General features: G+C 40.3%; 1 protein-coding gene across 5 annotated transcripts in view; it reads right to left on the bottom strand.

Moving 5' to 3' along the window:
• Positions 1–13,291, bottom strand: part of FOXP1 (forkhead box P1) — a 349,307-nt gene that overhangs the window by 198,533 nt on the left and 137,483 nt on the right. The window lies entirely within an intron of this gene.

Here is a 13,291-nt window from a genome sequence, read left to right on the forward strand (position 1 = left end):
ATGACAGTCACTTGAGCCCAGGAGTTTGAGACCAGCCTGGGCAACAGAGGGAGACCCCACCTCTACAAACAACACAAAAATGAGCTGGGTGTGGTGGTGCATGCCTTTGGTCCCAAATACTTTGGAGGCTGAGGTGGGAGCATCCCTTGAGCCCAGGAGGTCGAAGGGCAGTAAGCCATGATTGCAACACTGCACTCCAGCTTGGGTAACAGAGTGAGACCCTATGTCGAAAAAAGTTGAAAAGTACTTCAATGTTAAAAGAAAAACAATGCATGAAACTCAGCAGAAATTTAGAGCAACATATAAAGAACCTCCTTCCTGATTTCATGTTTTTAGAAAACTGTAAAAGATTGGAGAGAATTCAGAGAAGGATAAGTAAAATGATTAAGAGGATGGAAAATGGAGCCTCAGAGGAAAGGTTAAAAGGGTTATGATAGGTTAGCCTGAAAAAGAGAAGGCTAAGGGATGACTTAATAACTGCCTTCAAGTATATGATGGGTTATTACAAAGGAGATGCCAACGAGTTATTTTCTATAACCAGAGAGGACAGAGGAAATTGTCTTAAATTGCAGCAGAAGAAAGAGAGCTAGCAAGTGAACTGAGTAAGATACAAGATTAAGTTCCTTGACTGGACCCAGCTTCATCAAGGGAGGCTGGCGAATTTCTTTTCCTAGAGAGTTTTTTACACAAATAGCCCATTCTCCCTGATTATAAATAGCCCTTATTGCATAGAGTTAGGTGGAGCTGAGACCAACTGACCTTCAGCAGTCTTTTCTATGATATTTCGACTTTCGGTTCATAAATGCAAGAAGCCTTTACTAATATTCCATTTCCTACCTTATAAGAGGTTTAAAAAAGTCAAGATCTAGTAAGATCCACAGGCAATGGGTTTATCAATGACAATACTTTATCATGAAATAAAATGGATGCAACTTTTCCACTGATTTTTTTATGACAATAAACAGAAGCAAAAGAAAAGAAGCCCTAATTAACATAGTTATGCTCATAAGAAAAATTAGTCCAAATGTAAGACAGTCACAGGTCCTGATTCTGCTGAATTGCAGATGAAGTGTTGGAACTGCCATGCACATGTGCTAAGTTTGAGCTGAACACAAGGATTCTGTTCACTTCCTTCAAGAAGAGGCATTTACTGCAGAAGGCTCAAGAATCAATAAAAAAGGTAATTTCACAATATCTCTGCTGTGTCCCCAATCATCAAAGGGCCGAAGGTGGCTCCATTCTCGCTACACGGTGCTTGCCACCTGGCTGGTTTTCAATCCACACTGCTACGTATGTATTTCTTTTTTTTCCCTAGCTTGGGCCTAGTGGGGTTTTGTAAAACAATGCAACTCCACACTAGCATGTTGGTCTCTGTTTGGGCTGTGATCAAAAGTAAAGGATGATTCATACTCCTAGAAATAATTGGTCTCAGCATTGGCTCTAAGTGGAGGTGAGGATTCTAAATGCCAGAGAAAATCTACGGTAAGAGGGAGCTGATCAGGTACCGGGAAAATTTTGGCCACTGGGTCGTTTGTTTATCTGTGGTCCTGGAAAGTGATCCTGAAGAGCAAATGCAGATAATCTTGTGAAAATCAAGTGATAAATCTCTGTTGGCATGAAGTGAAAATAGGTATTTCCACTTCAGTTCCAGTGAATTCTATAACCCTACTACCTCAAATGGTAGCAACTAGCCAGGTATGCGGCTACTGAAATTTAAATTAATTATAGTTAAAAAAGTATAAAGAGGCCAGGGAGATCATAAGGTCAGGAGACAGAAGACTATCCTGGCCAACATGGTGAAACTCCATCTCTACCAAAAAATACAAAAAAATTAGCTGGACCTGGTAGTGTGCACCTGTAGTTTCAGCTACTTGGGAGGCTTAGACAGGAGAATTGCTTGAACCCCAGGAGGCAGAGGATGCAGTGAGCCAAAATTGCTCCACGGCACTCCAGCCTGGCGACAGGGCAAGGCTCCATCTCAAGATAAATAAATAAATAAATAAAAATAAAGAATAAAGAGTCAGTTCCTCAGTTGCACTTACCACATTTCAAGTGCTCCATAGCTACACTAGCTAGTGGTTACCTGAAGGGATTGCACAGATAAATTAACAATTCCATGACCAATGCACATTTTATTGGGCATCTCTTCTAGAATACTGAAGGCTGAAACAAACTGAAAAAATCAGCCAGATAATTAACACAAATGTAGAAACGAAGGCCTCCACTGAGAATGTTACTTGCTCAAATAGTTCATGATCCTCTTTGTCCCAACCCCACACCAATGTAGATTGAACTACAGAAACCTGAGACAGGTCAGAAGTCACTGAGTCATGGGGGCCTTGGGAAAGACCAAAGAGGGAGGGACCTGAACATAAGGAATTTGCCAGGTAGAAAGTGTAGAGTATAAACATATTCTAGGAATAACACATAGCATAAGCAAAGAGAAGCACTAATCACGTTTGTGGGTTTCTGACTCACACGTGCCTGACATTTTAGAAGGTCTAAGAAAATGTAGAGTAAGAATGGGAGGATAAACTGAGGCCTGCTTTCCAAGGTTCCCCTTTCAGTTCCCTATTCCTTTGTAACAAATTATCCGAAAATGCAGGAGGCTTAAAATAACAATTTGGTTTTTTCTCAAAATTCTGCGGATTGGCTGGGCTCAGCTAGGCCATTCTTTGGCTAGGGGGTCACTTATGCAAATACATTCAGCTGATAGATTATCTGGGCCCCCAGGATGTGAGTACCTCAGTTCTTCCTGTCTGTCTCTTTCTCTTTCTCTCTCAGCCTCCCCCCTCTCTCTCCACATGGCCTTTCATCATTCAGCCATTTGGCCCAAGCTTCCTGACATAGCAGTGGCAAGTATATTCCTACAGAATAAAGAGAAAGCCAGCAGGCTTGGAAATAGCACAGTGTCACCTCCACTGCATTTTTTTTTTTTTTAAGACGGAGCTTCGCTCTTGTTACCCAGGCTGGAGTGCAATGGCGCGATCTCGGCTCACCACAACCTCCGTCTCCTGGGTTCAAACCATTCTCCTGCCTCAGTCTCCTGAGCAGCTGCAACTACAGGCGTGCGCCACAATGCCCAGCTAATTTTTGTATTTTTAGTAGAGACGGGGTTTCACTATGTTGACCAGGATGATCTTGATCTCTTGACCTCGTGATCCACCCGTCTCGGCCTCCCAAAGTGCTGGGATTATAGGCGTGAGCCACTGCGCCCGGCCACTTCCGCTGCATTCTATTGCCCGAAGCAAGTGAAAAGTGATGCTGCCCAGAGTAAATGTGAGAAGGCACTCAGACTCTACCTCTTGATGAAAGGAGTGGAAAAGAATGTGTGGCCAGTTTTAATCCACCTGATTCCCTGCGTGTCAATCAAGGGAATTTAAACTAAATTACATCAGAAACGGAGCAAGAAAATGATGCCATCGGAGTTGTGCTGTACAGAGAATAACCAAATTTTCATGAATGGAATAAAAAAAAGCTATAGATAGAGATCTGTTAGGTGGTTATAATTTTAGCATCACCTAACAATACATTCAGATACATACATGTCCTTAACAATCCATACCTGTCCTTAGACAGAATGGGGAAGTCACAAGAACCACTAAGGAGATAAAAATCAACAGTGATGAGCATCTATAATTGAAGGCACTGGAGAGAAACTGAGCGAACATTCCACATCACAGCAACTAAAAGAAGGATGCATTATTCACCCAAAAGAGAAAAGCTACCTTACTATAGATAAGTTTTGGTTCTGGACCAATTGAGGAAAAATCCCTACCTGCAGTTTATGTGCAGAGTCAAAAAGAATAATGACAGCCACAGGCCGATCAAAGTAGACACCAAACATACAGTCAGATGTACCTTAAGTGCTTTTTAACCTGGTTTCACTCATCACAATTTTAAAAAATTCTGCTGAACAGGTAGTTCCCCTGAATTAGAAAGTTAAACAACATTTACCATTAGCAAGCCATTATTTGGAGAGCTGAAACCATATGCTAAATTACAGGGTATAAGAGATGCTTAGCTAACTGAAACCTGGCCAAAATACTAGGACAAATGCAACTAAATACTAGCTCAGAATTCTGATTAACCACTGCTTCCCACAGCCTTTGTTCCTGTATCTCTTCTGATATAAGTACTGTCCATATGATCCTTTTAGAAGTTTTATTCTGACTAAAGGGGGAGCCGGTACCATTAAGACATCCAACATTATGATGGTTGAGATTTCTTGAATAACTGCCCATTCCAATTCAGTATCTATTGAGTTCCTACTATTTGCCAAGCACCAGGGATACAGCAGAGAACTCAATAAACAAGGTCCCCATCTTACTGGAATTTACATTCAGTGGCAAAAGTCAAATTGATACAGACAGGAGGCACAGAAACTCTAGGTAGAAAAGGACAGGTCCCTGGTGAAGCCCCACCTCCAAGCTGAAAAGTCTGAAACTCTCAGCCCAAAGTGAGAACTTCTATCTCTGTTTGCCTGCTCTTTCTTGATTGGTTCTTTCTGAATGTTTTTTGACCAATCGAATGTTGCCTTTTCCAAAATTATCTATAACCCACCCCATTCCCAATCCTGGGCCTATAAAAGACCCCAAACTCAGCTGGTAGAGGAGAAAAGCTGCTGGACATCGAGCAGAGGCAATGAGTTCAGAGATGACAGCTAGACATTGGAGAGAGGCAACTTGACTTTGGAGGGGGGAGGTAGGGACAGCTTGATTTCAAAGGAGAGCAACCTGCCCTTCCTATCCCCTTTCCAGCTCCTCTCTCTGCTGAGAGCCACTCTCATTGCTCAATAAAATTCTCCACATTCACCATCTTTCAATTCATCTATATGACTTCATTCTTCTTGGGCAGTGGACAAGAATTGAGGACCCACCAAGTGCAGGTACCCACAAGGGCTGTCACAGTGGCCCTTTGCCCTTGCTGGTGGAGGACAGCTGCCCTACGTGATGAGGAAAAGGGCCCACTGAGCTGGTAACATACTGCTGTCCATAGACAGCGGAGCTAACAGAGCACTGTAACACACCCTCTGGTGACTTTGGGTCGCATGCACCCCCACCTGCCTAAGTGCCTGCTCCTGCTGGTGCCAAAGCAGTTGGCTGGCTCCTGCACTTATACAAGCTACATGCTCCCTTCTGCAAGGGGTTGAGCATGGTGGCCTGAGTAAACAGGTCATCCCTGTCATCCTGTCATGGGTCCTATGAAGGGGTCAAGATACTATCCTGCATCAAAATTATAAGCAAATCTATCTGGGATAATTTCAGCAAACAGTAAGTGTTGTGATAAAAAAATCAAATGGGGCCAGGTGTGGTGGTTCATGCCTATAATCCACGCACTTTGGGAGGCTGAGGTGCAAGGACCACTTGAGGCCAGAAGTTCAAGACCAGCCTGGACAACAAACCAAAACCTCCATCTCTACCAATTATAATACAGAAAGAGTTTTCTAGGCACTGCGGCACATGCCTGTAGTCCCAACTACTTGGGAGGCTGAGCCAGGAGAACTGGTTGAGCTCAGGAGTTCAAGGTTGCAGTGAACTATGATCACACCACTGCACTCCAGCCTGGGCAAGAGTGTAAGACTGTCTCAAAAATATATATATATATAAAATGGTGAGTGGGATGGTGATGAGTGTAGGAACTACTTTAGCAAGTACAGTCAGGGAAGTCTTCAAATTGTCAGATGGAAATTAAAGGGTTACATGCTTTTGGCACCTGCAAGCTTGATTTGACCCATTAGTTGCTTCATTCCCTTCTTTGAGACCTCTTCTGAGCTTTTTATTTATTTATTTTTACCAACAAGGTCTTAATTCCTTATGCAGGCTGGAGTATAGTGGTACAATCCTAGCTTACTGCAGCCTCAAATTCCTGGGCTCAAGCAATCCTCCTGCCTCAGCCTCCTGAGTAGCTGGGACTACCTACCATGCACCCAGTTTTTTTGTTTTGTTTTGTTTTGTTTTGTTTTGTTTTGTTTTGGTAGAGACGGGGGTCTTGCTATGTTTCCCAAGCTGGTCTCAAACTCCTGTCCTCAAATGATCCTCCTGCCTCAGCCTCCCAGAGTGCTGGGATTGTAAGCATGAGCCACCACACTTGGCCTCTTTCAACCTTTTTAAAAAGGAGATCATTTCAAAGTTTTGAAGCTCTAAGGAATTAGAGAAGAGGTTGGGTGAAGAGATGGCGAATAGCTATTCTAGAAAGGCTGGGAAATAAGCAATTGCTTGTTAATAACCCACCCATTCAGCATTACTTACCAATAGGTGGAAAAGAGCCCAAAAAGCTTCTTTTGGAACATAGTACCCCTTTATCCACATATGTGAATTAATCAAAGCCCACAGATTAATGAGGTAGGAGACCTTGTCTATGGATACTCTAGCTACTGGGTATTTAAGGTGAGGGTTGATCTCTTCCTTTTTGTTTTTCACATTTGATAAGATCTTCCCGGTAGCATTTATTATTCCAGTTATGACTGTCATCATTTTTCCAAGTACCGTTATATGTCTTTCCCCATTAGAAGATACATCAATGCTACAGAAAGAAACTGAAAAGACTAAGCTGGTGTTCCATCTAAAATGTGTCTTCTATAATTATATGCACAAACAAATATAAACTAGAAACAAAACAGACTCTGAGTTTGAGAACGTCGAGGGTAACTAGGAATTGGTTTCAATAAAAACAATATATATGAGTAATAGATAAATTAGAAGATCTGCTTCCCAAATCTTTTTTTCCAGGCACACCCAGGGTATGTCTTTAACAGTCCTGATACTTCAATGAAAAATTGAGGTGCCAATGATTTGTAGGTGAAATTAATGTTAAATACTTCAAAGGACTGGACAAATAAGTCAGCAGCAAAAATTTTATGAGTTCACTTCCTTCAGGGGAACTTAGAGAGCAGGATTTTATTGCTGTGAATTCTGGTCACCCTTTCTACCCCTCAGCATCTGTTTGAAATATGCAGTAGACAATTGCTTTTTTGGCTGTGACTCAGGTGGTGGAAACACAGGACAAACAGACTACTGTATATAAGCTTTCCTCCAGCAATGAAAAATTTTATTAACTCTCTTGCGTCGCAAATGTGGCGGCTGCTCAGTGCCTAATCTCTGCGGCATCATCAAGGAATTCAGCTAATTATGATTTGCGCTGGCCAAGCAAGAGGTGACCATGTTGAAATTTGTCAACTCGATGTTTTCTCACATTTCAGAACGAGCCGGCAGAAAACAACAACAAAACCTTACATTCTGTCTAGTTCATCATTCCTATGTGTAAAATTCTAAGTTAAATATTACACATGAGCTTGCTACATAAATATGTCAGTCTTGCCACCGAGGCCAGCCAAAACAAACAGTTTCGAGCAGTCCCACAGTTTAGAGCGGCGGAGTTTTCATAGAAGCCATGCACTTGCCCCCTTTTAATCAGTTTTTAAAATTTTCTCCCATGACAATAGAAAAGTTAGAAAGCAGTCCACACAGAGTGCGGAGAAAGGGCTCTCTCTCCTTCACCATGGCGACTGTGAGAAGATCAAGGGCTGAATGTCTGCCTGGCGGAACATGAGTCTGTAAAATTCTGCACAGACGAAAGCTCAATCTCATCCCATCAGCCCAACCCCCAAAGAAAGAAATAGAGAAGGTTGGTTCAGAAGTCATGAGAAGCCCCTATCAGATGGTTTTTCTTCCACATTAAGGGCTAGAAATAAACATGGATGCCACCTACAACTTAGACTGCTGTATTTAGAGTAATGAAAGCCCAGTTTGCTCCAAAGCAGAAAACACATTGCTAGAATCGGTCAATGGAAATTGAACAAAAACTTCCTAATACTAATTCCCAGAGACTGATATATTTTTATAGAAAGTCTATTCACAAAGGGGAAATATTTTCACCAAAATCTTTTAGCTAATCTCTTCACGAGTACACATTTTTTAGAGACCTGTTTCATGTGTTCTTATAATAAAGCTATTCAACATTTCTTTCAATGAATAAAGCTTACTTTCTCCCTTCTCTCGGAAACTAAGATATGTTTTATCATACAACCAACAGCAAACTTTCTTTGAACTTCCAGTCCAAACGTCCCCCTCTTCCCACACTCCAGCCTACTATACTTGAAATTATTTGCCTCCAAAATTATAAAGAAAAAAGTGAGTGGTTAAGATGACCAGAGTAACAACTGGTATTTTCTTTCTTAAACCAATTTATATAGCCCTTAAGCAAATTCACATAGCCTTTTTCCTAGCTATCCCAAAATGTAGATTCTTCAAGGAATATTTCAGGCATTTAAACGGAAAGTGAACTCCCATGAATTTGGCAAAAATAATGGAAACAAGGACTGAAACAAAAATATCCAATAAAACACTTTCTCTTTCCTGAAAGGGATGGAAAGGAAATAAAACACACCCTGAAAAGAAAATGATTTTATAAAACGTTACTAGGAATAGCTTTTACCAAATTGAAAGCTATTTTTTTGTTAAAAAAAAAAATCAAAACCTGTTTCCCAGAATGACTTCTCTAAAATCATCACCTCACAAATTTTTTTTTTGTTTAATGGACATTTAACTCATTTAAGCTCTCTTTATATTCAAAAAATTAAGAAAGGAGGCCAATTCTGCCAAAAGGCATTTTTAGTCATTTCAAATAAAAAAACAAGTCAGTCACAAAGGACTAACCAGACATTTCAAAAGTGCTTAAGAATGAGAGCTGGTTTTGCTATATAAAAATCTCTACTAAAATGTTTGTTTTAACTAATATATACCTTCCTTCCATGGGGAGACATTGCTTCGGAGACAGAAGTTTCTTGTCTTAATGACTGGTTCTAAACCCCACCTTCCCTTGCCTTAAATTTGCCATGTGGTCCATGGAGGCAAACTAGGAAGGGGACACATGCCGATTTACGCCAAACAAAACAGAAAAGGAAAAAATTTGGTCTAGACCTCACCCACCCAGAGGCATTCGAGACAACCAGAATGCCACACGGCTTGCCAGGAACCACTTGGAGGTCTGTGCAAAATTCATAGGTGAGGCAGGCAATAGCTTCCACCAGCCACAAGTCCAGGCTGCAGAATGAGGAGCAACGTGATCATCCCGTAACTGTGTCTCTCGTGGTAACAGAAGCACCATGTCTGAGCAACTGAACTCAGTCTTCCACTTTGTATGAAAACAGAGGGCTAAACAAAGCTCACTGGATTACATGATGTTAAGAAAACAAGCTCCCCAAAAGAATGACCTAGATTAAAACACTAGCCAAATTCTGGGCACCAATAATATCTCAGGGGAAGTAACAATCCCAGAAATGCTTGAGAAGACAGCCCAATATTTAGCACCTTTCACCCACTTGCCATTTTCTATGCAGTATGTGCAGGGAGTCTTGCAGGAACATGGCGGCATAGACACAGGAAGAAAAGGCAACCCTTGCCTTCAAGGAGCTTATAGTTTTATGAGAGGAAAAGACAAGTACATGAGAGGCAACACAAACAAGGTGGGGGGCAAGAGCCACCTGTTCAACCATCGTCGTGCCATGAATGATTAGTGACACCTGGGGACCTGTCAAGACCCCATCTTCCAAAGACTCACACAGTTCCATTCTTTAAACTCTTCTTGAACTTTCTGTGTAATTAAACACCAAATTTGGCAAACCATGCTAATTTTGAAAGGCACTCCCTGGGAATTTAGTAAAAGTTTAAACAACTTGTTTACATGTGTTTGGCCTATCTGTTTCAATTTCTTGTTTATTTTAATAGGAGTGACTCTTGGGTGCAAGCTCCTTTTGTGCTTGAGACCACTACTGGACTCTTCTCCAGCTCTTTTTCCCTAATCTGCATTCTAAATCTCTTCTCTAAACAAAACTTGAATAACAACTTTTTATGATAAATGCTGAACACCTCCAAGATGACAGTTACAAAATAAACTCTACTTTTACAACCCGAAAGCATTCTAAACATACAGAAAATACTTGCTTATGCTGTCCTTTTCTTAAAAACACACACACACAAGAATTTTCTTCTGTGTGTGTGTGTATCTGTGTGTGTGTGTATCTGTGTGTGTGTGTGTGTCTGTACATATATAAGTTCCTGACGATCCTTCTGAAATGTGTGCATTCCCATCATGCTCCAGTGTTTTCTGGCCCCATGATGCCCTCACTTTTGATTGTGGAGATGATGTTGAAGTGCACAGGGTATTTACTGATCCGGTTATCTTGTTCTGTGACAGGCAGAATCAATCAATCAAGAGGCCAGCTTTGCACTTACATATTCCAGGCACATCTCCGCACTTCAGGATACGAGATCACAGTGTTATCCAGCCAAATTTGATCAACAAATGCAGTTCCCCTGTGCCACAGCAATCTCAGATGAAGATGTTATTATGTGGAACTGAGCAAAGTGATAAAGACAGTACAGCGGAGCCTGCAGAAGCCCGGCTGGACCGCACTGACAGCTTTTATATACCAAGGCGGTGATGTTCCTTTCTTCCAGATTATAAAAGTTCCCTTGATTTGAGGAAAATCACGCTGTATATACACAGGTGACCCCCAACCATTGCATTTCCCCATCTATAACTAAAATCCTCAAGGAAGAAGCAACATATATTAGCATAACATTGCAGGCAAAATCCTTTAATAACAGGGCAGTATTTAAAGCATAAGAGAGCACGTGTAAATTTTCAGAGAGCTCTCCTGATAGTTTCTTGTGGATGTTGTTATTATTGATCATTATTATTTGGTGAAAGCTAATATTTGAAAGACCAAAAAAACTTGGTTTTATAACTTAATCAGTTACAGATAATCTTCTTTATCTCACATCTCTGACAGTGTGTGTAAGTCGGTGTCAATATTTTAAGTGGGTCCCAAAAAAGTCTAAAAGGATGTTTTATTGTGCCAATAGCTTTCACTTCACTACTGCCCTGCAGTTATTTTACATTATTTAATCCCAAATTCCATCTTTTGGATTCTACCTTCCTCTTGCATTTTAAATCTTTAATGGGAGCCTTTGGCAGTCCATAGGTACAATAATCAGATATCTGCAGAGAGAAACTGAAAAATTAATCATCATTTCCATTTCATATTTTTGTATTACACTAAAAATTACTTACTCGTAGAGCTAACTTCTACACTCTTGCAATATGTTCCTTAACATTGCAAATGCTGAGAATGATTTCAGATAAAGTATGTCCAAACTGAGCCAGTTAACAGCCTTAAGTTATTCTTTGAGATTTGTATGCCGGGTTTTCATCCAAATTTCATTTCAAATAATTTTAATTAAGACACACTTATTGATTGAGGATTGTTACATGTGGCCTAAAACCAGGGCAAAAGTACCCCAAGCTAATCACAGGAATGATGTTAAAATTGTTTATTATTCTTTTAGGAATTATCCTGCTTAAATTACAGTATTTCACAACTCTATGCAAAATGTGAAACACTAACCACATACAGTTTATTATAGAAACTGATGTATACATTAATCTGACCTTTACCTAAATACCTCCTTAACCACAAGGAATGAGTTAAAAAAAAAAAAAACACCCAAAGACAGCTATCACATCATGAGTACCATCAAACTGTTAAATCTATTAACTTTGTTTTCTTTTTTCACTATTATTAAACTGGAAAGAAAAATTCAACTGGAAAATTGTGCCTCGTCGGTTCCCTTGTCATCATGTAATAAGTATGAGAAATATATGTGCAATGGCCAAATGGCCGGTAGACAAAACACCCACTCTAAGTGACGTACTGTTTTCCATACCACTCAGACAAAATCAAAACAACAGAACTGCTGCAAACAAAAACAAAATAACATTTCCCATCAGCATTCCAGACAGAGAAAATTTACAGGAAAAGAAGCTGGGAAAAGAACCAGAATGAAATAACTGCTCATACCTCCCCTCTTGGTAGAGCCATTTCTTCAGACAAACAGTACTTACTTTAACAGTGAAATGTTTAACAATTGATAAAATGTTTGCCAGTGCTGGAAAACTTTTTCCCCCACTTTAAGGCAAACATTTGCTCTGTTTAAAGTGATGAAGTACTTCTATAGAACCAAGGGGCCTACATTTTTCCTTTTTTAAAACAGGGGAAACTTAAGAAAAGAGACAGGTTATAGATGGGTACAGAGGTAAGTTTGCGATTTAATTACTTCTCCTTTCACAGAGAAATAGAGAAGTGCTTCCCAGTACTGCTGAGCCCGCATGGGAGGAGAGTATAAAACTCACTTGAAAAAGTGAAGATGAGCTCTTTTTACAGCTGAGTCACATTTATGTAACTTGATTAAGGTGCCAGCTCCCAGGAAGTTACTGGATCAGGGTTCAGCCTAGATACCTGCTCATAAACCGAGGCGGTGCAGTGACTATCAACAGCTGTATTTGACTATTTCATCGAGTCAGTTTACAGTGTCTCCATCACAGTGGACGCCTGTCAGCTGCACTCTTGCTAACACAATTCCTGTGTTTTGCCTGGCAGTAAATGGACGCCTCTGCCCTAGCGTCTTCTAAACAACTCCGTTAACATTTGCCCCCGAGCGGCTCTCTCTTTGTCCAGTCCCTGTCTTCTAACAGATGTCATCCAAGCCTAATCAAGCATAAAATGGTCATAAATATTTCTTTCTGGTAGATTTCACATTCGCATTTCATGCAGGGACATGATATTTTTCTGCTACCTCCAGGGAGAGCCTAATGCAAAAACCAGTTACTTACATTCTAGCCTCATGTTCCTTTAGTAAAATGCAGAGCATGTTCTCAGTTCAAAGACATAAAAAGGTGTAAGACTTTATCTTCTGGCTTTTGTTTAACTGCACCTTTTTCTTTCCTACCCCCCCCCACCACCAAATGTATCTTCATCTTACACTTTATCCTTATGCATTACAAACATTCCTTTGTGCCTGAGAAAATATAAAACAGGGTCTAAAATCAGCCCATGTCTACCATATTTCAGTAACTTTAGGTTTTCAACATCAGGCTCCTTAATTGCTGGCAAAAAAAAAAAGAGATTTTTTGCTCAGATATCTAATTGAAATAACAAGCTATTTAAAGAGTAGATAAGAAGACTCTCCAATTTTGGTTCATTTTATGCACAATTTTGCAACCTCCTTCATCATATTTAGTTAAAACAATGGGATGAATTGAATGTACAAATTTAAGGTTCATGCCAATTAGCATTGAAAAAGAAAAGATAATCATAAGACAGGCCCTATTTCCAATACTTAAACTTTGATCAAGCAGGGGGAGCTACTTTGGATAATTAATCAGCCTCCTTAATGAGAGAAGAATTGGTAATCAGCACAATCATATTTATCTTCAGCAAACTTAGTAA

Source organism: Cebus imitator, unplaced genomic scaffold (genome assembly GCF_001604975.1).
Source record: "Cebus imitator isolate Cc_AM_T3 unplaced genomic scaffold, Cebus_imitator-1.0 Scaffold147, whole genome shotgun sequence".
NCBI lineage: Eukaryota > Metazoa > Chordata > Mammalia > Primates > Cebidae > Cebus > Cebus imitator.